The following is a 25,835-nucleotide window of genomic DNA, read 5'->3' on the forward strand; positions in this document are numbered from 1 at the left end:
TGGCCTCTCTCCATTGCCCCCAGGGACTGTCAGTCTCAGCTCCTGATTTCCCATCGACCCTTCCCCTTTTGGTACTGGGAGCTAGAAACCCAAACACCCCCACTGAATGCTAGTGAGGGGATAACAGTCCCCTTAGCCTGGCAAGTACTTTCCCAAACCAGAGTGAGGCTTACTCACAGTTCCTTCACTGCAGGCCCACCTCAGTCAGCTCTAGGCACAGCAGCTGTCTCTGCCCTGGCTCCAGTGAAGCCACCAACAGCCTCTGAGGCTCCCTGCTCCATCAAAGCCCCTGCAGCAGCTCCTGGTATGGACAGAGCTCCACAGCAGCAATCTCACTCGTTTTCCCAAAATGGAGTCCACCGCCTGCTCCCCCTGCACGAGGAAGTCTCCCCCTCTTTCCCCAAGGCGTCATGGGAGTTGTAGTCTCTCAGGGTAGATTACAGGACACAGGCTTTTCCCCTGGAACACTCCCAATAAAGTTCAGAGGCCCCTCTAGTAAAGGGTGCCTACATGTTATTTGACCCAGGTACTTGATTTGCTTTTGTTTCCCCTTGCACTGGGAATCCATTTTAGCAAAGGAGTTACAGTACCAATCTTTAACATTAGTTCCTCGCCAGGGAATCTTCTTCTCATCCCGCATGTTCAGAACCATCCAGCAACTGGATGATTTAGCTGGGAATTGGTCCTGCTTTGAGCAGGGGGTTGGACTAGATGACCTCTTGAGGTCCCTTCCAACTCTGATATTCTATGATTCTATGATTCTATGAACTGGAGGAGCCAATGGGGGCCGGGCCTGCCTGCCTGTCCGGCTGGGGAGGCAGAGGGCATACGGGAGGAAGAAGAAGATCACTGAGGCTGGGAAGGCATTGCAGTGGGATTTGGCATGTTCAGAAATTCAAGTTTTCCTGAATGACCAACTAATGGCCATTTGGAGTGATCTCTAGCACCAGGCGTGGCGCACTACCCTTACAGGAATACCATCTGATCTGTGGCTATAGAGACATACTTGGAGATTTTCTGGGTGGAAGTGCGGACGTTCACAGTGCTCCTTCCAAGCATACGGACTGGTTGGAGGGGTGTGGGCTCCCACATACCGAATCCTGCCGGGTCCGTAGGGAGGATGCATGTGGGATTGGGTAATTCACCAAGACATTTGGGAAATTAGACTACCTGGTATGCCTAATCGATTTTTAGTCAGTGCTCCTGGAATAACACCCAGCATTTGGATGGGGATAGGGAGTCAATGGACATTTTGGCCGTTAGAACCTCCACAGCCATGTAAACTGAAGCCAGGAGAAGTTGTCACTGTTCATGACAATGTTTGCTGGGAGGGTAGGGGACAAGGAACTAGCCAGACAGGACACCTACTTTTTCAAGCTAATGATAGCTGTGTGTATGTTGAAGCCACCACATTGCGAGATATACATTTTAATCTTACTACTGCTGCAGGCAATCATATTATTTACTGGCCTGCAGATAGAGTTTTACAAGTAGCCCTTAGGTTTCAGATATCCTTTAATTGGACTAGTTTAGTATCTGATCGGTTTCAAAATTTGCTTTCACTATTACCAGACGTTCAAAGAATCTCTGAATTACAAGGGCAAATTCACATGCTTCAAAATATATATCAAGTTGAGAAGTATGCCTTTCCTACAGCTTATAGGGTGTCTACTGTATGTACTAAGTATGATGTATTGTGCTTTGTGACTAAAACTGTACAACAACCCCATCATATTATTATTATGGGAATGTTACTGCTTTTATTGTTGCTGTTTAGTTTAGGATTATGTTGTTGTTGTTGTAAAGGACATAATAATAGTAATACTTTTCATGTCCATGCTAATCATGCATTGTCATTGCATCCAATCAAAACCCCTAATGTTGAAGCATTTGATGTAGAATCTGAAATCCAGGGCTTGATGCAAATGGAGGTTTAAGAATGTTAGTTGTGCTAGAAGCACAAAAGAGGGGTGTGTGGAAGTAGAGAAAGAATTGACGGGGATTCAAATTCAAACAGTCCCCTTATGTGAGCAAGAATCAGGCTAGCTGTAACCCTAATAACGCGAGATTTGTAGAAGCGAGGATTGTGTGAGGCGAGTGGGAAAGAACTGTATGAGAAGTTGTTGTGACCTTGTGTTAGACTATAGTCAAAATTGTTGAGGAAAATAAGATATCAGGTGTTGTCAGTAGCTATCGGTGTGGTGCTCTGCTCTTGTTTGATGATGCTAACAGGCGGCTGCGTGAGTGTTCCCTCTGTGTGCTGCCCTGCTCTGCTCAGATCGCTGACACAGCAAACCCCGAGAGAACCCCCAAAGCCCACAGACTCTAGTAAGGTACGAAGGAACCCGAGCCAGGTTTATTGTCAAACGAAGCACAGGAATAGTTTCCCGTAGACTCTACAAGACACACTACGAATGTGTGCCCCCTGGCAATGGACCGGCTCAGTCAGTGGCAGGACTTTCCACTGCCCCCTAGGCTGGACAAAGATGTGCACTCCGGGACCTATATTTATACAGTTACAGGATAGATTACTCATCCCTACTGACGTGTTGAAGTACAGCCCCTTGACTCATTAGGGTGCTATCTCCTCCTTTGATCATGTTTTTTCAAACAGATCTATCCATCATGCTGTCCTTTTGACCCCGTCTTTAAGATGCACCTGCCTCTGTGGAGCATTCTGATGTCATCTTGGCACAAGTTCCTCTTATTAGCACTTATGTGTGGATGTACCTGCTTCTAGCAACCCTCTTCTCGCCAGCTTCTGTGAGTGGGGCCTGCCTCTGGCTCACAGCCCAGCTTTTGCTTAGCAATGCCTGGAAGTACTTTGGTTCAGGCTTCAGGCCTCAGACTGGGCCTCTGACACAAGAAGTTATGTTTCAGGGCCTCATCTTACTACATCAGGATGCTTGCTGTAATTGTTTACCTGGTGAGTGACCTGTTTTGCTCTCTCCCTCCATGCAATTCTCTTGTAAATCTGTTCAACAACCTCAGAGTTCAAGCAGTTCCTTTCTCTTTTTTTATTTCACTGATAGTCCTGTGCTTCACCGCTCCGTGGCACACGCAAGCTAGATAGGGCAAAAGCATCTGAGGCGCGACCAGGCGACCGTCTGGAGAATGCCAAAGATGAGCAGTATGTAGAATACATCCAGCAGCACTCCAAGAACATTTCTCGGCTTCTGGCGTCGCCTCCTGGATCTTGGCCAGATCCTCAAGGGAGGCTAGCGAAGGCTGCTCAATTAAGGCACAAGTATATGCAGCCTGAGGGGTAGAAAGGGTCGCCGTCTTGGCTGTTGAATCAACCAAAGCATTTCCACGGGTAACTTCATCATGAGGGGTCTGGTGAGCTGTACATTTAACAACCGCAATAGCTTTGGGCAATAATAGGGCATCCAAAAGAGCAGATACATACAGACTGTTCTTAATAGGAGAACCCGTGGATGTAAGAAAACCTCTGTACTTCCAAAGCAAACCATAATCATGTCCCACTCCAAAAGCATAATGAGAGTCTGTATAAATAGTAACTGCTTGATCTTGAGCTAGAATGCAGACCCGGGTCAAGGCCACAAGCTCAGCCACCTGGGCGGAAAACACAGAAGGAAGAAAAGCACTTTCAGGAACAGCATATGAAGAGCACCCAGCATATCCAGCAACCAATCTTCCCTTGGAATCTCGCAAGCATGAATCGTCCACACAGTAAATGAGATCAAGGTTTTGCAAAGACACATCTAGAAGATCATCTCTTGGACGGGTAAGGACAGACGTCACAGACTCACCGTCAGGTGATTCTCCATCCTCTGGCCCAGGCAACAAGGAGGCAGGATTTAGAACGGGGCAGCGAGCCAAAGTAATATGAGACGAAGACAACAATACAAGCTCATATTTTGTGAGACGAGAAGTGGACAGATGCTGTGTCTTAGATTTTAACAAAAGTGCTGCTACAGCATGAGGGACAGCAACAGTCAAGGGTGATCCTACGACTATAGATTTGGATAATTGAACAGCAAGGGCTGTTGCAGCCACAGCACAAAGGCAGGGAGGAAATCCCGCTGCCACAGCGTCTAGGGCAGTACTGTAATGAGCAATGGGATGGTGTTTATCTCCGTGCTTTTGCGTTAGTCCAGTCAAAGCAAACCCATTACGCTCGTGACAGAAAAGAGTGAATGGTTTAGCATAATCAGGAAGTCCTAAGGCCGGTGCACGGGACAGGCCCTGCTTGATAGCAACAAAAGCTTGTTCAGCCTCTGGGGACCAAGGAAGTGGCTCAGGGGTACCTGACTTAGTCAGATCTTGCAGGGGCTTAATCATTGTTGCATAACCCAAAATCCACTGTCTGCAGTACCCAGTCATGCCAAGGAAAGTGCACATTTGAGAAATAGTACCAGGCCTAGGCATATTTAAAATAGCTGAAATACGAGAATCTGATAAATGACGAGTGCCGGGGGAAATATCATGACCGAGGTAATGAACCCTGGTTGACACAGCTGGAGTTTTTCTTGGGATGCCTTGTGATCCTTAGCAGCAAAAGAACCAAAGTATCAGCTTTATAGGATTCAAAAGAAAGGGATGCCAGCAAAAGATCATCGACATATTGTATGAGCACGGATTTACCTGGGAAAAACCACATTGTCCAGATCCCTTTTTAAGATCTGGGAAAACAGGGATGGGGACTCGGTATACCCTTGGGGTAAACGGGTCCAGGTGTACCAACGTCCTTTATAGGTAAAGGCAAACAAATATTGGCTGTCAGGGTGAATGGGAATGGAAAAGAAAGCTGAATAAAGGTCCACAACATAAAGTGAGTGGCTGAAGGGGGAATACAAGAAAGAATCGTAGCTGGATTGGGAACCACAGGAAAAGAGGGCAAAACAACTGCATTAACCCCACGGAGATCTTGCACAAAGCGATAAGTATTTTTTCCTGGTTTCTTTACAGGAAAAATAGGAGTATTACAAGAACTAGTAGTGGGAACAACAATACCCTGCTGTAATAAAGAATCCATTACTGGAGCTATTCCTTCTTCTGCTTCAGGACGCAGTGGGTATTGTGGGTATTCATTGGCATGCCGAGACCAGAGATGAGGGGGAACTTGTGATGACAAATGCACAAGGTCAGGGCTGAGAGCTGCCGGTAATGTAGCTGATTCCGCTATGTGGAGTGTAGCCAACACTAGGTTGGTATTCTCATTGGGAACTTGTAAGAATACGCCATCTGGTGTGCAGTAGATAGTACAGCCTAATTTGCACAAAAGATCCCTTCCCAGCAAATTCATAGGAGAGGAGGGGCTGAGTAAGAACGTGTGTTGGTCAGAAAGAGGCCCCAGTGAAATAGAAAGGGGTATTGTGACAGGATGTGGAACAGGTTGGTTTGAAATGCCAACGGCATTAATAGACGAGGATGACAAAGGAACAGAGGGGAACTCTAAGGATCTTAAAGCAGATCTACTAGCTCCAGTATCCACAAGACAAGTAACAGATTGTCCTGCAATTTCACAATTTACATAGGGGACTTCTTGATTAATAGGAATTAAAGGATTCATGATGCAATTACGTTCCCTCAGGCTGTCCTAGTAAGAGTTGTTTTGTGGGGAAAAAGTAGGCGCTTCAGGATTTGGGAAAGGAGGTGGAGGGTTCTGAGATGGTCGGTTTGGACATTCATTTCTCCAGTGTCCCTCCTGGCCACAAAAGTGGCATGCAGTGTTCCCTGTTGGGGCAGGATATTAGGGACCTCTCCCTCTTCCTCGACCTCGTCCTCCCCTCATTGCCCCACGGCCTCTATTTTGGTAAGTTTGTAACTGCAAGGCCAAGAGTTTTGTTTCAGTACTCTCCTTCTTCTGCTCTATGCAAGCTGTACAATGATTGGCGACTGTCACCAATTCAGAAAGGGGTTTAGTTTGCCAGCCAATGCAGATAGTCCTTAACTGCTGCTGAACCTTTGGTAAGAGTCCCTGAACGAAAGCAGCCCCTACTGCCTCTCTGGCATTTTCAACTGGCTGAGCAATTCCCGAATGTTGTTCAAAGACCTGAGTCAGTCTGTCTAGACAATCAGCCAGGGGACTCTCCTTTGTTGTGTTTACAGTTGGTAATCTTTGTCCAATCCATTTTCTTAGGGCAAACCTCCGTAATGGAGTTCAAGAGACGGTCCCTAGCCTCTCTCAAGTCACGCTCAATTCCAGGGTCAGCATCGGGCCAATCAGCCTGCCTGCCTGGAAAGCCATTGGCGAAACTCGGCTGGCAGAACTACCCGCAAGAGTTGGTTAATATCCGCCCACGACGGATTACAACACTGAGTCACTGTTTGGAGCTCTTCTCTAAACTTCTCTGGCTCCTCCCTAACATTAGGAAATTCCTTTACCAAGTGTCTAAGGTCCCCTGGTGTCCAAAGGGCATGCACTGTAACAAAATCCCCCCCAGCACCAGGCAATTCTCTTAAAGGAGCCTGAAGCGCTGATATCTGGCTTCTAGTATGATAACAGGCAACTACATCAGAAGGAACAGGGTCGGGCGAGCTACCGGAAGGATCAGAATCACTCCTTTGTGGTGAAGAGAAGGATTCTCCCCCCGGAGAAGACAGAACAATTTGTGAAGTTGATAAATGCTGCGGTGAAACTGATGCTGCCAGGTGGAGCTCATTAGCAGGAACGGCCTGCGAAAGGGTGGGGAGGAGAAGGCAAGGGCTGCAGCCATGGAACATTGCCGAAAAAACCCACAATGTCCTCAGCGGTGTCTTCCTCGCTCTCAATCTTGACTAATTGGGGATAGCGAGGGGCGGAGGGAATTGCTCGAGCGGGGAGACCTCCGGATGCCTGACATTTCATTTTCAAATCTTGTACTTGAGTTTTTAATTTTTCCTGGGAATCCTTTAAACGGCACCCTCAGGACTCGTGGAGTCTCTTTGTCGCCTCCTCCCACCAATAAACAAATGTCTCCCACTGTGTGTCAGAGGCTTTTGGTGATGTAAGGGTTCCTCTGAGGTATGTAAGTTTATTATCTAAATCGAAGGTACCGTCTAGTGGACATTGTTAAGATGGATTTTCACGTGTATAAAGATTCCAATTGTCTAAATACCTGCAGGTTCTAGGACCATAATGTATGTACATGTAATATGCTGGGGTACCCTTAGGGGGTGCAGGGAAATGCTAGACCCTGCGTCTAGGTGTAGCTGAAGGCAGAATTTGGGCCAGCCCAGGTTCCACCTTCACATATTACCAGCCCAGCTAACATAGCCCCCTTCCCTGCACACAGTCCTTCCCCTCCACACCTCTACCTGCTTCTCACTACTCCTTCACAGCCCCACGCTGCCCCCACCACAGTCCTTGACTTTCCCCTACCCTTCAGCTCCTGACACCAGACCTAAAGGATGAGCAGAAATGTGAGGGGGCATGGAAAGGTTACAGCATATGTGGGGGTTGAGGGGTAGAGAGTGGGGATAGAGGAAAAAATAAGGGGATTGGGAGGGCCTGGAAAGGGGGCCAGGATGCCTCTCCGGATAGATTTCTCCTAGGGTGGGAGAGGATACAAAGCAGACAGGGCTACTGGAAGTGAAGGAGAAGAGAGCAAGGGACTTGGCAAAGGTGTCTGGTGCATCCAACCAGCTGAGAGCAGAAGATGCCCAGAGGTACACTTAGTCACACCCATTAGGCCCCATGTCTCAGAGAACGCGGAAGCGCAATACACTCCCGTGCAGTATTGGGACGCAGAGCTGCGTTGAGGACTGTGCAGTCAGTGCATTGCCTGCATAGCCCTAGTCTCTGCAGCAGCAAGTAAAGGCCTCCCTGTAAGCTTCTGCCCCCTCCCGACAGCATGGTCCCTTGGGGAGCCCAGTCTGGGGAGTGCTGTGGAAACAAGGGCTTCCATTTACCTTCAAATGAAGGACCCTGAGGCCTTTTCAGGGTTGTGTAAATGATCAGTGAGGCTGCTTCGCTGAATGGGTATTCCTTGTGCTGCTCAGAAATGTTTTCCTGAGACTCGATGCTCTCCAGCATCATTTCCACGGCGTGGCGGTGAAATGAAATGAAGTCCCCTTCTCCGCAGCGTCTGCATTTGTGAGCCTGCCCTTCTAGATAGCTCACACACTTGAGATGTAAGGCTTTCTTCTGGCTCTTCAGCCAGCCCTCGTAGGCCGCTTCCTACAGCATTGGCATGCAAAACGCCATGACGCCGCATTGTATCACCAGCGGCTCTTGCTTGATTCGGTTATAAACAGAAGAGCAGATATCTGAAAGATAACGTGGATTTATCCATCCCCTCTCAGCAAGGCCAGCATTTGAGCACACAAGGCTCTGTTTCTGCTGCAGCCACTGATGCAACTGTCCACACTAAAGGTGTAACACGGCCCTGGGGGGTGGGTCATTGGTGGGCGGGATCAAACCTAGGACCACCAGATCTGAAAGCATGAGACATTACTGCCTGAGCTAAAAAATTCAGTCCTTAGCCATGGATGTAGCAGGCTCCTCAACCACCAAATTTGGGCCAGAGTTCCACACTGTATGAATGATCACCACTTGGCTATACACCAGCGGACGACAAAATAACCTCATCCACTTTAATTCACGCCTGTTGCTATTGTTGGTGCCAGACTTGCACCGAAATAACAAAAGATGTGTGGTGATTTCTGTGCCAATCTGTGTGTAGACAAGCTCTTAGACACTGTAGGGAGAGTTTGGTGGAATCTAGGTGAGGTAGAAGGAGAATAGAACAAAATAAAAAATTCAGGTAAGACATATTAGCTCATACCAGCCCGTTTTGACCTCTGTTCGTCCTCACAGTATGTTAGGGGTTTTTGAATGACTATATTTTAGTGCTTTAATGTATATGCTGCCACATCATGGTTATTATTGTTTGTATTAAAGTAATTCAACAGATCTCAACTGAAATGAGGGTTACATTATCCTGGGACTGCATAAATGCGTAATAAAAGAAAATCCCTGCCCCAATGAGTTTATAATCTACATCTGAGTCAGAAAAGTGGGGGACGGGAAACTGAAACACAGAGAGATGAAATGACTTGCAGGTCAGTGGCAGAGCCAGAAGTAGAACTTAGGTTTCCTGTATGTGTCAGGCCAGTTCCCTATCCTCTGGACCCAACTGTCTCTCTCTAGATACCGCAGGAGTGACTTGAATGCATTTACAATAGCATTCCTAATGCTGCAACAGCTGAGTTTTTTGTACAGAATTTTCCTTTATTTTTTTTAAAGAAAAAAGGCATTGATGATTACCCTGAAACAGATGCTTCTCAGGAGTTTATTTCAAAGTGTGATGCGAGATTCCATTGTGTAGGCTGTGACTGTCAATAGATACATTTAAGATGTAAGAAAGTACTAAAAACTACAGGCAAAAAAAATCTAATGATCTGTACAGTTCCTTCCTACTAGAGACAGCCCCTGCACTTTATGCATGTTAACAAGAAGGATTCACAGAGCACTCTGGAAAGATCACCAAGAACACAGACAAGGAGCAGTGGGATTTCAGCACACTCTGATGCCCCCAGTCTCTGGCCAGCTCCACGTACCTGAGTCTTGTCCAATTGGTCTCACCGTCCCGGGGCAAACAAGTAACTCTGTGGAGGGCATATCCTGTGATTGTGCTTTCTGGGAGTTCTTTCTTTTATTAAAACACTTGAAGATGTGGGAATCCACCAGGGCTGCAAGAGTCTGATTCATCTTCCTCTTGGTCCATTCGGGAAGGATGTGGAGTAGCAGCTCAGTCGTGAAAGTCAGCCCGGTGATAGCCGCACATTTCACTACCAGCTGCTCCGAAGAGCTCATGTTGTCTAACTCAGCCAGTGCGATGCCTACCGAAAACAAGTCATTCAGTAAATCATCACTTCTCCATGCTGGGTGCTCCCGAGAGACCAAGACAGTAAGATTACAGTGGTTAGCTTTAGCGTTGGGAGTGAGAGGAGGATGGATGTCCTGTCTGGATCCTGTCCTTTTTACCCTACAAATGAACTGACCTGAGGAAGCTAACACGTCAATTATCTCTTCTGAAAGCTGCCTTCACCAGCAACTACTGATAAAGGGCAGTCACAGGGAATTCACACACTGGATTTTTGTACTGACCATGAGTTGATCCAGGAGCCACCATAACTGCTCAGTACCTTGATTTGACTGTAGAATTTATTAGGAGGGCTGTGTTTATATTAATTCTTAATAGTTTGTCATTTAAATGAGACTTAAAGCGGCTTCCCAGAACAGCATCAGAACTCTGCTGCACCGAGCTAGAGTGCCAACTACTGGACTCGAGGCCTGGCATGACTCCAAGAGCAGACCAGCGTATTCAGGGATTAGATTGGGGCAAAAAGAGGGGAGAACCTTTTACAGTACAAACGCCAGAAGAATGCCTGTTAAGCAGACTGTAGTGAGACTGAGTGGCCTCCCTCAAAGCTGGAGAGCAAGGGACCACTACACTCCCCCTAGTGGGCAGGGCTAAATCTGCCACTCCCCCCTCACCAGAAGTCCTGGGGCGGGACAGAAAGTATAAAAGGAGAACCCCAGAGCTCAGTTGGGGCTGGAACACTGGAGGGAGCAGCAGATGTATTTTAAAGAATCCTTATTGAGGTTGCAGGAAAAAAAATCCCGATGTGTAGAAAGAATAGTAAATATAGCAGGAGACCAGCTTGGCTTAACAGTGAAATCCTTGCTGATCTTAAATGCAAAAAAGAAGCATACAAGTAGTGGAAGATTGGACAAATGACCAGGGAGAAGTATAAAAATATTGGCATGCAGGAATGAAATCAGGAAGGCCAAATCACACTTGCAGTTGCAGCTAGCAAGAGATGTTAAGAGTACTAAGAAGGGTTTCTTCAGGTATGTTAGCAACAAGAAGAAAGTCAAGGAAAGTGTGGGCCCCTTACTTAATGAGGGAGGCAACCTAGTGACAGAGGATGTGGAAAAAGCTAATGTACTCAATGCTTTTTTTGCCTCTGTCTTCACGAACAAGGTGAGCTCCCAGACTGCTGCACTGGGCAGCACAGTATGGGGAGGAGGTGACCAGCCTCAGTGGAGAAAGAAGTGGTTTGGTTCAGGACTATTTAGAAAAACTGGACGAGCACAAGTCCACAGGGCCGGATGCACTGCATCCCAGGATGCTAAAGGAGTTGGCGGATGTGATTGCAGAGCCATTGGCCATTATCTTTAAAAATCCATGGTGATCGGTGACCTAATTGCCTTCTATGAGGAGATAACTGGATCTGTGGATGAGGGGAAAGCAGTGGATGTGTTATTCCTTGACTTTAGCAAAGCTTTTGATACGGTCTCCCACAGTATTCTTGCCGGCAAGTTAAAGAAGTATGGGCTAGATGAATGGACTATAAGGTGGATAGAAATCTGGCTAGATCATCGGGTTCAATGGGTAGTGATCAATGGCTCCATGTCTAGTTGGCAGCTGGTTTCCAGCAGAGTGACCCAAGGTTGGTCCTGGGGCCGGTTTTGTTCAATATCTTCATTAATGATCTGGAGGATGGCTTGGACTGCACTCTCAGCAAGTTTGCAGATGACACTAAACTGGGAGGAGTGGTAGATACGCTGGAGGGTAGGGATAGGATATAAGAGGGATCTAGACAAATTAGAGGATCGGGCCAAAAGAAACCTGATGAGGTTCAACAAGGACAAGTGCAGAGTCCTGCACTTAGGATGGAAGAATCCCATTCACTGTTTCAGACTATGGACCGAATGGCTAGGAAGCAGTTCTGCAGAAAAGGACCTAGGGGTTACAGTGGACGAGAAGCTGGATATGAGTCAACAGTGTGCCCTTGTTGCCAGGAAGGCTAACGGCATTTTGGGCTGTATAAGTAGGGGCATTGCCAGCAGATCGAGGGACGTGATCATTCCTCTCTATTCGACATTGGTGAGGCCTCATCTGGAGTACTGCGTCCAGTTTTGGGCCCCACACTACAAGAAGGATGTGAAAAAATTGGAAAGAGTCCAGCAGAAGGCAACAAAAATTATTAGGGGGCTGGAGCCCATGACTTATGAGGAAAGGCTGAGGGAACTGGAATTGCTTAGTCTGCAAAAGAGAAGAATGAGGGGGGATTTGATAGCTGCTTTCAACTACCAACCTGAAAGGGGGTTCCAAAGAGGATGGATCTAGACTGTTCTCAGTGGTATCAGATGAGAGAACAAGGAATGATGGTCTCAAGTTGCAGTGGGGGAGGTTTAGGTTGGATATTAGGAAAAACTTTTTCACTAGGAGGGTGGTGAAGCACTGGAATGCGTTACCTAGGGAAGTGGTGGAATCTCCTTCCTTAGAGGTTTTTAAGGTCAGGCTTGACAAAGCCCTGGCTGGGATGATTTAGTTGGAAATTGGTCCTGCTTTGAGCAGGGGGTTGGACTAGATGACCTCCTGAGGTCCCTTCGAACCCTGGTATTCTATGATTCTATTTCTCTTCTAGGGAGCTGAAATCTCAACATGATCCCAGACTAGCAGGGCCGTCCTTAGGCATAGGAGGCTACTTAGGGCACCTGAAAATTTAGGGCACCACTGGGTCTTAGTGTCCCTCTCCTGTCTCTTCCTATCCCTGTTCTGACCCTTCCTGCAGGCTCCCATAGCTGGCTGCTGCAGCCTGGTGACTCTTACTCCGGAAGGGATCTAGTAACTTAAAAGTGAAAAAGTCTTCCACCCTACCAGACCTATTAGCACAACACTGAAACTGTTAAAGAGACATTCAAGTGGTAATGAACCCATTTAACAGGCATTTGGCAACCCCTACGTATATATTGTCAGTTTCTGAATTTGCTGACAAAACCAGTTGTGCATTACTGTAATATTTACTCAGAACATGTTAGTCTACAGGACCTTAATTTAAAATTTGCTTTAAAAATATTTCATTAGTGAGTTGGTGAAGATTCATAGATTCTAGGACCTGAAGGGACCTCGAGAGGTCATCGAGTCCAGTCCCCTGCCCTCATGGAAGGACCAAATACCGTCTAGACTAGGGTTACCATACGTCCGGATTTCCCCGGACATGTCCGGCTTTTTGGTCCCCAAATCCCCATCCGGGGGGAATTGCCAAAAAGCCGAACATGTCTGGGGAAATAGGGAGGCTAGGATCTCCGAATTTGTGTGTGTGGGTCGCCTGCTGTGACATCATCTCGGTGCGACACGCGGCTCCTGCCCAGGGCATGCTGGGGGCTGTAGTCCGGCCGGGCCTCATGCTCCAGGGAGAGCTGGGAGAGGGGAGCGGCCGAGAACTACAACTTCCAGCGGCCCCTGTGACGCGACCAACCTGCCCCTGTGAGGCAGCAAGCCGTTGGGGGAGGGGGGGCGCGGGCCCCTGTCCTTTGGGTGGTGGGTGTCTCTGGGCGCCGCTCGGCAGCCAGCGCCAGGCTGGGGGGCGTCCCCAGGGGGGTTGTGGACGCCAGCGCGTTGCAGGGAGCCGGCACTGTCTGGATTTGCGTCCCCCTGGGGCTGGAGCTGCGCCCCCGGCCCCAGGCACCAGTCACGGGGCAAGCTGGAGGGGCCGGGGCGGCTGGCGAGCCTGGGGCATGAGAGGAGCCGCTAGTCGGGTTGAGCTGCCTGGAGGATGTTGTTGGGGTGTGTCTGCGGGGCAGGATCCCGCCCTTCCCCTCCCCTCCCCGTGTCTCCGTTTACTTTCCTGAATGGAACTGGTGAAAATCAATCGGGCTGCTGCGTGCCCTGTGAGTCCTGTCCGTAAACCATGACCCAGGGGAAACGTTACCCAGGTCTTGCACCTCCATATCTTGTGAGGCGAGGCAAAGGTCAGGCTCCTAGCCACGCACCCCACTCGTGATACACAGCCATAAAAATACTTTATGCTTGTAGAGCTCCTGCAGTGTGAGCATCACAAAGCGGCAATTGGAAAATCATAAATAGGTGGAAACAGATCGAGTGTAAGGCCTTGGTGGCGCAGGAAAATTCTCTCATTTTAACAGTACCCGTATAATGAAAGTGGGACAACTTCCTGGCATGGACTTGGTATCAAAGTGCTTGTACCAGTATAGAATTACATCCACACTTGGGGTTGTACTGGGATAACTAAATTGGTTTAAAAAAAACTATACCCCTAACCAAAATAGTTACCCTGGCACAAAATCTGTGTGTAGAGCAGGCCTTAGTGACTTGCCCAGGGTCACCGAATGAGACAGTGGTATAGTCAGAAATGCAGTGCCAGAAGTCCTGTACACTAACAGCTGTCCTTAATTTTTAGCAAAATAGCTATTTTTTCCATCCTGTCCATCCAAAAATCTGCAATTCAGTGTATTTCAACTATATTAAGGCTCTCCGAATTTTTTGGGGGGGGGGTCGCCCGCTGTGACATCATCTCGGTGCGAGTTGTTAGTTTTGCTGCAGCCACTCGCACTCGGGGTCCCCGAGCGTCTTTTGGCGGAGCGCTACTGGCTTCACGGTTTGCAAGTTACTGTACCAAATAACTAAACCAGAGAAAAGACGGTTACTCACCGTTGTAACTGTTGTTCTTCGAGATGTGTTGCTCATATCGGGACCGTGACCACCATGTTCAGGCTGTCCCGATGTGGGCGGTATATTGATGACACCCAGGTCTGGAGTGGGCGAAGCCGAAGTCTGGCATGCCTGGTTACGTACGTGCAGGAAGCCATGTGACCCAGCAGGGTAAGGCACGACCTCACCGTGGTAGTTGGGAAGGCCTTGAGCCCTTGAATGAGGCTCGTGATGGTGCAAAAGCGGTTGTCTGGCAGGATGGGGCATCCGCTGCGAGGATATTCACGATGGGGTCCTGCACCTCCACTATCTCCTCCGCCTGCAGGTCCATATTACGGGCCACCCTACGCAGGAGATCCTGGTGAGCCCGAAGATCTATTGGAGGTGGACCTGTGCACGATGTGCCCGCCACTGCCTCATCCGGAGAGGAAGAGGAAGATGCCTCCGGTGGTACAGGATCCAAGGGAGGGTCCTGGTCTCCCTGCTCCTGGGCCGGAGCATCACCTGCGCTTGGGTCCAGGACGTCAGGTGGTGCGGACACGGAAGCCTCCATGCCCTCTGGCGGAGGCCGAGAGATGGTGGACTCCGGGGCCCTTCTAACGGAGTGGCCCGAGCGAGAGGTCGAAGCTATTGGAGCCCCTTGCGCCTGATGGTACGCCCACGGGGTCCAGAACGACCAGTGAGATGGGCCATGAGTATGGTCCTCTGTTATCTCCTGCCAATGGCCCAAGTCCTGTTGCTCGGCTTGCCCCTGAGGGGGGTATGCCGATCTCGATAGGTCCTCAGAGGAGCGAGACACCGATCTCGATGGCCATGGCGGTGCCGAGAGCGTCGAGACGAATCCCGTGGGCTGCGGTGCCGCACGGTGCCGGTCCGGAGATGTTCTATCTCTACGCGGTGCCGGCGATCGGTGCCGGGACCGCGACTGGTGCCGATGACCTCGTCGGTGCCGGGAGTCGGATCTGGACCTCGACGATGACCTGGAGTAGGCCCGGTGCCGGGAGCGGCCTCTCGACGTCGAGCGTCGATCGTAGCGGTGCCGAGAGCTATGTCTCGATGTTGATCGGTGCCGACGATCATAGCGGTGCCGAGACGTAGAGCGGTGCCGCGACGAAGATCTTGGCCGCGAGTACGACCGGTGCCGAGGTGATATTCGGCGCCGGGACTGCGAGCGGCGTGGGGACCTGCTTCGGGACCTGGACCGGTGCCGTGGTTCCAGCCCTTGCGATGGAGGGCGCATCAAGGCAGGTTTCCCCCTAGACTGGACCGGACGAGTCAACGGTGCCTGCGGTGCCGGTGGTTGAGGCGGTGCCGGCTCCGTGAGAGCTATTAAGTCTCTCGCCGCCGCGAAGGTCTCTGGAGTCAACGGGAGGCATTGTATCACCGCCGGTCTCGGTGGAGACGCTATCTGCACCGGACTCAACGGCCTCGGCGCCGGAGTCGACGGTGCTGGAGGCACCTGTTTCCGGTGCTCCACAGGCGGACGCGGCTCTACCCCCGGCACTGGGGGAGCCGGCGTCTTCGGCACGGAGGTCCCCGTCTTATGGGCTTTTTTATGCCCCGGGGATAATGACCGGCGCCGAGGCACTTGTTGTGCTTGCGGTGCCGACGAGGTCCGGTGCCGGGGAGGCTTGTCCGACGCCACTCGCGTGGTCGGCATGGCCGGTGCCGCCGGGGCACTGCGCACCGAGGTGCTAGGTGCCGGGGCCTGACTCGTTGATGGAGCGTCCGGACTAAGTGCCGCCTCCATCAGGAGTTGCCGGAGCCGAAAGTCCCGCTCCTTCTTGGTCCTTGGTCTGAAGGCCTTACAGATCTTGCACTTATCTGTTTGATGGGACTCTCCCAGGCACTTCAGACAGGAGTCGTGCGGGTCGCTCGTGGGCATAGGCTTAGCGCAGGAGGCGCACTGCTTGAAGCCGGGAGCGTTGGGCATGAGCCCGGCCCCGCGGCCGGGGGAGAAAGGGGGAGACAACCCCCTTAATCCCCTTGAACTATTATAACAACTAGTAACAAATGAACAATTTTTAAAAACTATTTAACTATAAACAACTAGAACTATAACTATAACTGTGAATAACTAACTAAGCTAGGGAGAGTGGAGAACAGCTATGCCGCGCTCCACAGTTCCAACGACCGTCAGGGGCGGTAAGAAGGAACTGAGGGGGCGCCGGGTCGGCTGGGGTATATATTCAGCGCCATGAAGGCGCCACTCTAGGGGGCTCCACAGCCGACCCGCCGGTGTTGCTAGGGTAGAAAATTTTCCGACGATCGTGCACGCGGCGCGCGCACACCTAATGGAATGGATATGAGCAAGCACTCGAAGAAGAACTGTATTTAAGCGGTGAATGTGCTTTGACACAAATACTAAATAGAACCATGGTTACTACCTGGCCCTAGCAGAATCCCTTCTCCTTGACCATCATGATGCTATTTCTACCTCACCATTATTCCTAATAATCAATATTAATTTTCACTGCATTCTCCATGGTTTAGATTTATTTTCTTGTTTAGAATAAGGTCCCAATCTTAACTGCTTATTTGTAGCATTACCACCATCATCATCATTACTATTTGTATTACCATGGATTCTTAAATAAAAACATCTCATATAGATAACCAAGTCTCCCTCACTAGCAGCTTGTTTTGCTCACAGACTTTTCTCTGTTTCACCCTCACTTTGTAGGTTTTACAAACGTTTTACAGTTTATGAAGCACTTAGGAACCCCCAACCAAGAACAGAGCGGGAGGGAGAAGGGGGAATGCGGGGTGCTCAGAGGAGGGGGCAGAGTTGGGGTGGGGACTTTGGGGAAGGGGTTGGAATGGGGGTGGGGAGGGGGCGGAGGCAGGGATGGGGAAGAGGCGGAGTTGGGGCGGGGCCAGAGCCCCCGTGGAGTGTCCTCTTTTTTCAGTGTTGAAATATGGTAACCCTAGTCTAGACTATCCCTGATAGACATTTATCTAACCTACTCTTAAATATCTCCAGAGATGGAGATTCCACAACCTCCCTAGGCAATTTATTCCAGTGTTTAACCATCCTGACAGTTAGGAACTTTTTCCTAATGTCCAACCTAAATTTCCCTTGCTGCAGTTTAAGCCCATTGTTTCTGGTTCTATCCTTAGAGGCTAAGGTGAACAAGTTTTCTCCCTCCTCCTTATGACACCCTATTAGATACCTGAAAACTGCTATCATGTCCTCTCTCAGTCTTTTCTTTTCCAAACTAAACAAACCCAATTCTTTCAGCCTTCCTTCATAGGTCATGTTCTCAAGACCTTTAAGCATTCTTGTTGCTCTTCTCTTGACCCTCTCCAATTTCTCCACATCTTTCTTGAAATGCGATGCCCAGAACTGGACACAATACTCCAGTTGAGGCCTAACCAGCGCAGAGTAGAGCGGAAGAATGACTTCTCGTGTCTTGCTCACAACACACCTGTTAATACATCCCAGAATCATGTTTGCTTTTTTTGCAACAGCATCACACTGTTGACTCATATTTAGCTTGTGGTCCACTATAACCCCTAGATCCCTTTCTGCCGTACTCCTTCCTAGACAGTCTCTTTCCATTCTGTATGTGTGAAACTGATTTTTCCTTCCTAAGTGGAGCACTTTGCATTTGTCTTTGTTAAACTTCATCCTGTTTACCTCAGACCATTTCTCCAATTTGTCCAGATCATTTTGAATTATGACCCTGTCCTCCAAAGCAGTTGCAATCCCTCCCAGTTTGGTATCATCTGCAAACTTAATAAGCATACTTTCTATGCCAATAACTAAGTCGTTAATGAAGATATTGAACAGAGCCAGTCCCAAAACAGACCCCTGCGGAACCCCACTCGTTATGCCTTTCCAGCAGGATTGGGAACCATTAATAACAACTCTGAGTACGGTTATCCAGCCAGTTATGCACCCACCTTATAGTAGCCCCATCTAAATTGTATTTGCCTAGTTTATCGATAAGAATATCATGCAAGACCATATCAAATGCCTTACTAAAGTCTAGGCATACCACATCCACAGCTTCTCCCTTATCCACAAGACTCATTATCCTATCAAAGAAAGCTATCAGATTGCTTTGACACGATTTGTTCTTTACAAATCCATGCTGGCTATTCCCTATCACCTTACCACCTTCCAAGTGTTTGCAGATGATTTCCTTAAGATTATAAAATCACATCTCTAAAAAATCCTTGCATAGATTTTTAGATACACAATCATCTTCAGCCTTAAATGCTTGGATCTTCAGACATAGTTTTTTAAATAAATCCTTCAAAAGACCATCCTTATCTAAAATACACATTTTAATTTTAATTACTATAGTAAAAAAACTTGCTTCCAAAATCTTCCTGTACATCCCTTTCTCCCTTCATATGCCCCCCCCCCATTGAAGAGAGCCCTTAAAGGGACAACACCCCTTTCCTTCCAGATAGCTGGACAAAGAGTTTCCCTTTCTTTACTTCTGACTATATGATGAACTAGTTTTAAGAGAACCCTTCAGCAAAATCAGTACTTAGTAAGATATAACATCCTTTGTAATGCCTAAAATCTTTGGAAACATATATTTTAAAGTTGGTGAAATTTCATAAGCATGTCTATTGTTATGGAGATCACACAAAGTAAATTAGTGTTCCCTTTTTCTAAAAGCAATGAACATTGTTATGAACACACTAAACCTCTGTGACTGATTAATTTAAAATAATATTTTTGTTTCAGTGAGTTAAATATGTAGTAATCTGGAATGGTTACTTTATGAAGGCTTAAGAGTACATTTAAAATATAAAATCAGCTTAGAAATACTAATTAAGAAAATGTAAAACAGAGAAGAGTTGCATCATGTATTCCATTCTTATTGTTGTATTCAGCAAGACAGCCGACTCGCCCTTACTGCAAAGTTTTTGCAAATAAATCTCTGACAAACTTCAGGGCATATCAAAAAACCTGTGACTGACATTTTTTTATTTCCAGGTTTAGTGCTTTTAATTAGGTACCTTCTGCATGTCCAGTCTTCACCATCTGGCATGCAGTGGAAAACATGCCCCATTTTCTTTAGAAAGAAATTGCAGAAGAGTGTTTTTTTCAAATATCATTTGCTTCATTTGGGTTCAGGGATTTGGCTGGAAGGGGGTGAGCACGATGGGGGAGGGAAGAGAGGAGGGAGACAATGGGGAGAGGGTAGGGCCTGGGTGGAGTGGGGCGGGGCCTGGAGCAGAGCAGGAGTGGAGTATGGGTGAGGCCACAGGCAGAAGAGGTGGGCTGGGGAGCTAGCCTCCCCAAGGGACAGCTTCACCCACTGCCCATGACAGGAGGTAAGAGCGGGTTGGCTCCTGCACACCCAGTGCGCACTGCAGTCTCCTTAGGCAGGGGCTGTATTCACAGAGCCGAATGTGCCAGCACCACGCATTCTGTGTGAGGGAGAGGGCAAGGGGGTCTCTGCGGGGAACTGTGACTCTCCACCACCATGAGGCAGGCCGGGGGGGCCGGTATCTTTTGCTGCCTCGTCCCTAACCTCCCCCCCACCCCCAGGCTGCCGTCGGGCATAGGGGCACCAGTTTAATAATACTGCATAGGGCCCCTTAAATCCTAAGGACGGCCCTGAAGACTAGGCCCTGAGTGGAGCTGTGCCCTGCGGTCGGAGGAGACAGACGAGAATCCCCAAGGATTCCCCGCCACCAGGGCCAGCTTTAGGTCAATTCCCCGGAATCGGGCCCCGCGGGTAAGAGGGCCCCGCACCCGTGCCTAAGAGGGCCCCGCGCTTTAGGCTCACATGGTGGTGGTTTGCTCCGGCGGCATTTCGGCGGCAGGGGGTCCTTCAGTGCCGCAGAAGATGCGGAGCGGACCCCTCCGCCACCGAAGACCCGGACCGCAGAATCGGGCCCCGCAGGTCCTAAAGCTGGCCCTTACTGCCACCGTTAGGGCCCTGGGCTGGGACCCAGTGGAGTAGGGTGGGCCCAGGTCTCCCTATCCACTGCTGCCAACCCCACCCCTGGTAGGGTGACCAGACAGCAAGTGTGAAAAACGGGGACAGGGGGTGGGGGGGTAATAGGAGCTTATATAAGAAAAAGCCTCAAAAATCGGGACTGTCCCTATAAAATTGGGACATCTGGTCATCCTAACCCCTGGGGTGCCAGTCTACCCACCTTAGCAGTGGCGGCTCCAGACAGCAGCGCACCAAGCACGTGCCTGGGGCGGCAAGCCACGGGGGGCGCCCTGCCGGTCCCTGCCAGGGCGGCAGTCAGGCCGCCTTCGGCGGCTTGCCTGCGGGAGGGCCGCCAGTCCCGTGGATTCGGCGACAATTCGGCGGCGGGTATGCCAAAGCCACGGGACTGGCGGACCTCCCGCAGGCAAGCCGCCGAAGGCAGCCTGCCTGCCGTGCTTGGGGCGGCAAAAAAGCTAGAGCCGCCCCTGCACCTTAAGCCGGATGGTCTGCGCTTGCCTGCTTTTGCTCTGCCCCAGCCAGGAGGTTGTGGGCCATAGACTGTTAATTGCTGTCTGCTCCAGTCAGGAGGTTGTGGGCCATAGACTGGTAATTGCTGTCTGCTCCAGTCAGGAGGTTGTGGGCCATAGACTGCCTGTGCTCTACCCTCCCCCTCTCCCGGGCCAGAACTTCCGCATAGACTATTGATTACTACCTGCCTGTAGTGAGGCCGGGTGTCCTCCATCCCCACTTGAGAGTGAGGAACCACTACACATACTTCTTGCCTAATTGTAAGGTCTGGCCTATTCTGCAGAGCTCAGACTCGTGCTTCTCCGCTTTGCTCCAAAGTTCAGACCTGCACTGTCTGCCGCATTCAAGCTCCCAGGCCCTCTTTAACTGCTGCCCTTAAGGAACAGAAACATTGTGTCCCCACTGGCGGGAGACATCAGGATCAGATCCTCACCTTTTAAGGTAGGGGGCAGCATAATATTTTGCAACTTAACATTCTGGCGAATGGTGCAAATGTACCATTCATTGTCTGAGCTGGAAGGCGATTCCGTTTTGGAGGGGATGACCTTGATGGCATTGGCTGCACGGAGAGAAAGAGGAGAAAAAACCATTACAAGAACTCACATTTTAATTTGTTTGCTTTTTAAATCTATCCAAAGCAAAACAATACTTGACAAGATCTAATGGGAACAGCCATTATAACCATTTGGGTGTGAGAATAAACTCTGTCACCCAGAATGCAAAACAGGTTCCATTGCATTTCTACTTAATCACAACATTCCGAGGCTGGCTCTTCTGGGGGCCAACTCTTCGGTGTCGCCTAGATTTTCCAGACTAAATCACATCAATGGCCTATCTTAGGAGGAAACCGTAACTCTTCTTCCCTTATGGAAATTTGGCACTAATACTAAGTACTAGCCTAATCCCAGGAAGTCAGTGGCTGGTTTATGGCCTGCAGGAGCTGGGCTGCTATTTTTCTCTTCCCCCTTATTTATTTAGGAAGTTTTAAAAGGCTTACAGAATCATTGCCATGGACTTATTATCATTTTGTTTTTGATATTTACAACAGCTTTTATTTAAAGAAACATTATACAATATAATCATAAAATCTCTCTGTTTAACAGGGTTGTTACCTTTGCACTATGCAAGACGTTTTGTTTCTGGTGATTGTATTTTTCTGATTACCCATTTATCAAGCCAGGCATGTCCATCAAATGTTAATAATCAAAAACATGGACAGATGTGCTGGGTTTGTTTTTGCTTTCAGGCAAATTTATTTTGTCTGAATATTGAACAACATATCTAAGAATCTATCCGCTACATTTCTCATATCTTAGCTAGTATAACTGCAAGTGATACCATTCCCATAAATATCAACATCTTTTGGTTGGAAGATATTTGTCACCATAATATCTTGTATCAATTAGTCCACAGATTAACTGTGTGGTGAGTTGGAAAGTGTTTCCTTTAATGTTTTAAATACGTTGCTTTTTCATTTCACTGGGTGGCAGCATATTCTATTATGGAAACCTATAACTATTCACTATTAGAGGGGTAGCACATAGAGGAAACCTGTTAAGGTTGCTAACAAATTGCATTATAACCTTTTTTCAGTGACTTATAACTTTGTTAGGCATTAAGCTTTGGGACTGAAATTTTCCATGCTTGGTCTCTGCCTCAGATTTGGTTTTTTGAAAAGTCAAGACTTAAAATGGTTCAGCAGTTTTGTCAATGTTAAAAAAATGCATATTTTCCACCTGCCCGCTTTTTGAGCAGCTTTAGTGTCCCAAAGATTTGGAGCAGGAATAGAAATTTCTCAGGGACAAATAGCATCCAAGAGTTCTAAGTCAGTCCCATGCTTTAATCACTCAACCTCACTCCCCTCCCAGAGACAGGAATGGAACCCTGCAACCCAGCATTCTACTGCTGAACGGCCACCACTTACCCTCTCTGCTGCCTCCCCTGGCCCCAGTCTTGCCTCCTTTCCTAGCCTGTTCAGCTACTCTTTCCATTCCCCTCAGCACATCTCCTCTTTGCCCCTGGCACCCTCCTTCCTTCCCTGAATTCCAGCAGCCAGTGCCAGGCTGACAGACATTCCCAGAAAGATGAGAACTGCCTGGGAGGGTGAGTCACTGTACACTATACAGTGGGCTGTGGCATTTAAGAACATAAGAACCTGTCTTGCAACAGTGGCCAATGCCAGGTGCTTCAGAGGGAATGAACAGACCAGGTTACCAAGTGATGATGAGTTAATGACAAGTAGCTTACTGAAAAGGCCTTCCCACTCATCATCTACTTCCTCCTCCTCCTCCCAAAGATGGAAGATGAGCATGTTCTTTAAATGGAGGTTCCGCAGCAACTCCTCGCAGTAAAATGGGATTCCATGGCTTCTCTGGATCAAGAACGTAAAGAGAGACAAAACTATCACTGACCATTAAAATAAGGGACTGTTATTCTCCTGGGGCGATGTTGGGGATGGTAGCTACGTAGATACCATGGTGACAGGTGCCTTAACAACATCTAAGGTTGCAGTTGAAATGGACGAGGCTGCATCAAGTGTCCTGTATGCCTCCTACGTGGTAGATTGCGGGGCTGTACTGAAGACACAGAGTGTGTCGTGGGGTGAATGAGCAGCAGGGCAGGGGATCAGGCTCATATTCAAATGACAGTCAGCTTACTTAACGTAGCTATGGTCGTTTACAACAGCTGAGGATCTGGCCCCATGTTTGTTTTTAAATGTTACTAATAGCAACTAGGTTACTAAAACTGGACCCATGTCAAGCCTAAATATTCTCTGCTAACTCATCACATAGGTGTCACCACCTTCCTGCAGAGTTCCAACCTGTCACAGCCAGCCTCTTCCTTAAACACCTTCCTCCTTTCTCCCATAAAGCCCTATCAGTCGCAGAAAAGCTCTCTGGCAAAGTCCATCTAGTCCCCACCTTTTCCTTCTTCAAATCCCTCCTTAAAAGTCACCTCTGCCTTTATGCCTGCAAGACACTGTCAGTTGACATTGGCAAGGCAGATGGCAAGCCATAAGCACTGTTCATTGTGCTAAAATGTACTTGTTTGACTAAGGTAAGCCCGGAGGTAAGCAATCGATCTTCTGGGATCGATTTATCGCGGCTTGTCTAGACGTGATAAATCGATCCCGGAAGTGCTCCCCGTCGACGCTGGTACTCCAGCTCGGCGAGAGGAGTACGCGGCATCGACGGGGGAGCCTCCCTGCCGCGTCTGGACCCGCGGTAAGTTCGAACTAAGGTACTTCGAATTCAGCTACGTTATTAACGTAGCTGAATTTGCGTACCTTAGTTTGAAGTTGGGGGTTAGTGTGGACCAGGCCTAACTCTCCCCCTCCCATTCCCACCACCACCACCACCCTCTTTGGCTACCTGTTGTAACATACAGTCTCAGTGTTTTTAGGGCAGGGACACTGGAGCCCTCATCCTGACTGGCACCCTTAGGTGTTACTATAATATAAATAAATGCCAAGATTTTCAAAAATGGGAGCCTAAAGTCAGACTCTTAAATCCATATTTGGGCACTTAAATAAATTGCCTGATTATTTCAAAAGTGCTGAGTACCCAGCAGCTCCCATTGGCATCACCCATACAACTTTAACTGTGCATACACACTATGATTCAATCTTTAATTAATTACTGTCCTCCTCCCCCCACGGGACTTCTTGCTTCAGTCAATGCACACAATGGAATCTAGGACCCTATGGTTACACCAGTGTGGGGGTCACATAGGAGTCCTTGGAGTTATTTTAAGGGTCCCTTCTACAGTACTTATACAAAACCAGGAGGAGGATAAGGAGATTCGCTTAGGCACATACAGCAGTTAGGCATCTAACTTCCGGTTGCTCTTTTGAAAATCTCTCCATTTTATACCAGGCTTTTGATTTGCAATGTTTTAAACAGGCTCGGCCAATCTCTGTTGACCAGTTGCTATGACATTTGCGGCCTCTCAGCCACTTGAATTGCAAAGACTCACAATGTCAGTAAAGCTTCCTTTGGCAAAATATCCCCCAAGTCCGCTCATTACCTGATGTTTCATCGATTCACAGATTCTAAGGCCAGAAGAAACCACTGTGATCAGCTAGTCTCACCACCAGTATAATACAGCCCATAGAATTTCCCTGAAATAATTCCTGTTGAAACTAGAGCATATCTTTTAGAAAAAACATCCAGTGTTTTCGTACCATGCTTAGCTTTAGTATCTTAGCAAATATGAAAACAGCACTGGCATGGCCATCTGCATTACAGTAGTAAAATGGAAAAACCAATAAGGATAACATTTTAAAATGCACGGTGCAGGGTTTTTTTTTAGTTGATTGCTTTTAGCTGAAAGCAGGTATCAAATAAGGTTTAATGAATTTTTAGCCTTGCAATTTGAATGGGTGAAAGGGCAACCTGGAGCTAGACGTTCGCTAAGTCTGTTTATAAAACTGGAGATGGAAGCCTAGTACAGACTGGGTTTTACCTAAGCAAAAAGGGAACTGCTGATACAACGCTGAGGACTCTCAGCAGGTCACAAATGGATATAGAAATAGGTATAAAGAGTCTAGAACTGGAAGGAGTTGCCCAAACTTGAAGTACTGGCAGCTGTGTTCAGCTGGCTGGAATAATGAAGATAGATGGGTGGGTAAGTCACCACCTGCCCCCTGTGGGACATGTTGAGAAGAGCTGTAGGAGCCACTGGCACTTGATGGCTGGGGGCGTTACTCCAGAAAGCTTATGCTTTACTTTGATGATTTTACCTTTGTTTGTGGGCTCTGGGAATTACTCTGAGGACATCCAGGCTTCACCCAGACTTTGGGCCCCATCACTGGACCAACTGGATCCCAGACTGCCTAGGGGATGGGAGACTGAAGATTTCTGTTGGTTTCTTCTCCCTCACCTGTCCCCGCTGCCTGATTCTGTGCTCCTCCTCAGCTTCCATCCAACCAACTCTGAGGCTGACTGAACCACATTGCACCATCATGACAGGCCGAGACACCCTC

At 48.5% G+C, this 25,835-nt stretch overlaps 2 protein-coding genes and 1 pseudogene across 2 annotated transcripts in view; all 3 read right to left on the reverse strand.

The window, feature by feature from the left end:
* The window catches only part of LOC122172922 (serine/arginine repetitive matrix protein 2-like), a 22,484-nt gene extending 22,129 nt beyond the window's left edge, over positions 1 to 355 (reverse strand). The window contains exon 1 of the mRNA XM_065582387.1: positions 178 to 355. The gene's annotated coding sequence lies outside the window, so the exon portion shown is untranslated. The remainder of the gene's footprint in view (positions 1 to 177) is intronic.
* LOC135981904 (serine/arginine repetitive matrix protein 2-like) overlaps positions 1 to 11,843 on the reverse strand; it is a 16,232-nt gene extending 4,389 nt beyond the window's left edge. Inside the window, exon 1 of the mRNA XM_065586718.1 lies at positions 7,842 to 11,843. The gene's annotated coding sequence lies outside the window, so the exon portion shown is untranslated. The remainder of the gene's footprint in view (positions 1 to 7,841) is intronic.
* LOC122172786 (adenylate cyclase type 10-like) overlaps positions 3,569 to 25,835 on the reverse strand; it is a 48,411-nt pseudogene continuing 26,144 nt past the window's right edge.

This window comes from Chrysemys picta, chromosome 2 (assembly GCF_011386835.1).
Source record: "Chrysemys picta bellii isolate R12L10 chromosome 2, ASM1138683v2, whole genome shotgun sequence".
Lineage (NCBI taxonomy): Eukaryota > Metazoa > Chordata > Testudines > Emydidae > Chrysemys > Chrysemys picta.